Raw genomic sequence first — 3,984 nt, 5'->3', positions numbered from 1 at the left:
GAAAGGAAGAAAAGAAAATAATCAGAATCTCAGGGTACACTGTGGTATGCTGCAAAATTTAGCCTGCGTGCAGCTGATGAGATTGTTGGTGTGAACGGGAACTTCTGGCAGGAGAAAAGCCTGCAAGAGGAAGCTCTGCTTGTATGCTTGCATTAGCACTGCCAAAAACTAAAAGTTTCAACATTAGAAGTTTCTAACCACTTAACACGCTTAAATGAAAGAAATGCATGAGGAAATGCAATGGTGACTTGGTATGTATCACCATTACTACCAACATTAGACACTTGCAGAGGACTGTTCGGCTGAAGACCACGAGGTATATCACAAAATATTTCACAAATCATTAGATAACTAATGGCAGAACAGTCAGTGTGAATTAGGCAAGAGACTGAAAGGGTCACTTTGCCCATCATTTAAGATGGATGCTAGTGGTAGAGCTCTGAAGCTATTAAAATAGCAGCAAAACAGTTTGTACAGGACTGAAAGACTTTATCCAAGTAGAGTTGCAGAGAGGATTTGGGAAGATGAACTTCAAATTTTCTGTGCTGGACTTCAGCCAAAAACTCCAGGACGAGCACTTTTCCTTCTGCAGGACACACATTGAGATTATGTCAAAGTAATCTCCACTAGCTTTCACACGTCAGGACAGGGAGTAGGAATCAATTTCCCAAGGGAAGGAAATGGTTTTTCCAAATTTCTTTAGAAATATGATTTCACATAAACCTGGAATATTTCACTTGACCGTAAACCCACCCACCTTTTTAAAAAAAAAAACACAAAAACACAAAACCAAAAAAACAACGCAGCTCATTTTTCAATCTAAGTGAAACATTTTGTTGAAAAACAATGAAGTGTTGTGACAGTTACCAGATGTCCTTTTATAGCTCAGTGATAACAGTCTCTTCTTCCTAAAATCTTGTTGGCATGTCGATTCAGAGAGAAATTGTCATCTACTGAGTCATCAACTGTTGAGGTCCACTGATCAGCCAGACACTTTAGACCTGTGTTCGGAGAGTGCGTTGCTTTGTGGTGGCAGGTGGGGAATCCTGCCCAGGATACTTTCAAACCCAAAAATTCACTACTATCCCAACAGGTGAAGTGATACAAGGGGAATCATTTGGGGTGCTGGGAGGGGAGTGTCTTCCCCTTGAAGTCAGGTTGAAGATTTTTAAAAATAACAACAATTAAAAAAATACACTTTCAGAAGCTGATCTTTCCTAAGAAGCAATACATATAAATGCCCATTTTTGAGAAGGCAGCCTGAACCAAGAAAGTGTTCATAAATATGATTTCAAAAGTTAAAAAAAAATGTGGTTGGTGTTACTGCAGATAAGCAATCAGTAAGTTTACTACATCAGCAGGCAAGAGGGAACTGTGTCAGCCTTTTTTCCCCCACATTGAGTAGCTTTCAGGAAACTAGATGATTTGAAATGAGATTATGTATTTTGTAAAGGAGAGGAACATTCTGACAGACTGAATCCAGGGTGGTTCCAAAAGCAGTGACTATAGCAGTATTCAGAGTTTAGCCTAGTTTAACATAGTGTTATAGCAACTGTGCAGAGCTGCTTCTGCAGATTGTGTTAAACTAAGCTTAGTATTACTTCTGTCATCTCACCAGAGTCGCTGGTCTTAGCCGAACGCCACTAATGGTGCAGAATGTACTCTGCTCGTTACAGACAGACCATGGCATACAGATACTCAGCGGCACTTTCTGGAAATACAAACTTGGCTTTTGTTAGCGTAAGCCATCATTTATTTCTGCTTGCTTTTTGCACAAGAACAAGGTCACTCTGTTCCTCTTTCTGCTTTTAAGTATTCCTTGCCTTCCCACCCCCTCATGTGCTTTTCAGGTTATTGCACAGCCCAATATACCCAAAACACTGCATGGGTATGCAAACAGGAGTGGCTGGCTGTGAACTGTTCTGCTTGGCACAAGCTACATGGATAATCACATTTAGCTCAGCCTACCTATCAAGCTGAGATCCCCTGAGATTTCATCTCGGAGGACATACCAGACCGAATTCTTTGGTTCAGAGAAAGTCATAGGTTAGAGTGGGGTCAACTGTAATTTAAGAGCCTCTCAAGCTCCTCTGTGTGTAATTTTCACTAGTACAGCCCAGTATCAGGAGAATAAGCATATGAAGCAGTCTAAATGCAAGGAAGTCTGAATTAATGCGAGGAGTCTGATATGCCCATATCTGCATCGCTTCTGAATTCTGTAAGCTGCGTAGCGATTCCTTCGGGATAGCACTGTGATAGGATGCCACCATGTAGAGTGCAGCCTAAGGCCATTTGGCATTGTAAAGCAATTCTAGAAACATCACTGTGGGGTCACAGCATCCACAAATGATGAATTACAAAGTGCTACAACCACTTTCACTAAGAGATCAGCTAGTAAATATATTTCTCCTCTATTGGTATCAGAGATGTTAGAAGACTGCTCTTGACACACACAGTAAAGATTTAAACCTCAGAAGGGAGAAAACCTATTTCAGTTGAAAGACAATCTTGGCCCTTGAACAAATGGACATAAATGCTTTAGATATAAATTTACTCCGGAAGTTACCAGGAAGTTTTAGCCTTCAGAAGGCATTTAGGCTTACGATCAGCCTCCAATAGCAGGAACTGGAAGTACCCTGCCAAAGGACACACAGTCACAACTGATCAAAAGATCACTTAACCAGAATGAAGACTTCAGGAAAGGGTCCTGGGGTCACATGTCCAAAAACTGAGAAAATGCTCTTGGAGAAGGCCAAAGAGAACTCAACCTTCCCAGCAATATAAGGACTGCTACCTTAGGGAAGGATGAGGTAAGGGACATGTATGTGCAAGGGGCTGTGTAAGCCACAGAAGAACCTCAGAGGTCCATACTATCTCTAAGGACGAGCAGACAAACCAGACCGTGCTTTCAAGGACAAAAGTGCTATAAAGGGAACATGCATCCAAGGGTGAGCCCCAAAGCTCCTGAAGGAAGAGTTATCAGAGCCTATGCGTCCTTCAAGTCACCAAGCCCACGGGCTGCGACCCCGCAGCTGCCTGTTACGCATCCGCAGGAGAAGGTCTGACTAGATGAGCAATAAGGCATGAAAGCAATTTTTCTTCTTTACTCAAATAGCACAGGTTATCGCTCACTAGCCTTGAATCAGTAGTAAGGTGAAAATCTGTAACTTACAGAAAAAATATGGCCACCTATTTGCTTTGAAACTGGAGTTTTAAGTACAGAAAGGATTTTTGCCCATTTTTCTCATTAAGCTGCATAGCTCTCATATTTCTGCTAATCAAAATGCTGTGCTGATTTAACAGTGTCACCGTGTTCTGTGAAAAGCTTAAGATAGCTCTTTTATCACCAGCTAGAACACTAGTGACTTGAAATTAGTTGTATACATGTAGGGGAAAACAGACTGTCTGTCCCTCTGCCAGAACAAACAACTCGTATTCATCTGGCTGCATAGAGTGGGGGTAAGCAATCCTTAAGGAGGAAGAAGTTTTAGGATCTTAATAGCTGCGGTATGGCTGACTCAGCTTTTTTTACATTCGTATTAAAAAAAATATATAAACAATCTCATCAGCTGAAAAGCAAACTAGATCTGCGAGTGGTAAACCTCAGACCTGAACTCTTATAGAGGGCCATGTCCCCCTTCAGTCAGACTTGCAAATGTAGCGCGAGAAAGCTAGGTGAGTAATTTGGGTTAGTTTATAAGCCTGGTGTCGTTTTGCAAAGCCTACGGTCGTACTAAGGGAAGATGTATAAATAATTGGGGTTTGGGATAGAAGCTCAAGGAGTCGCCCGCAGACTGGCTCCGGCACACGCAGCACCTGAGCTCCCTGCCTTTGCCTCCTGCCCAGGTCTTCTCTTGGACAAGAGCAAAGTTTATATTCTTTCTCCATCCTAATTGTTTCACTTTTCCTAAACGGAAACAAACAACAAATCCAAGTCCATAACAAGGAAAAGAAAACCTGTTGTTATAGCAACAGACACACCCC

The sequence above is a fragment of the Phaethon lepturus genome, unplaced genomic scaffold (assembly GCF_000687285.1).
Source record: "Phaethon lepturus isolate BGI_N335 unplaced genomic scaffold, ASM68728v1 scaffold19008, whole genome shotgun sequence".
Lineage (NCBI taxonomy): Eukaryota > Metazoa > Chordata > Aves > Phaethontiformes > Phaethontidae > Phaethon > Phaethon lepturus.
The sequence above is the reverse complement of the archived record's forward strand: the minus strand, read 5'-3'. Positions refer to the sequence as shown.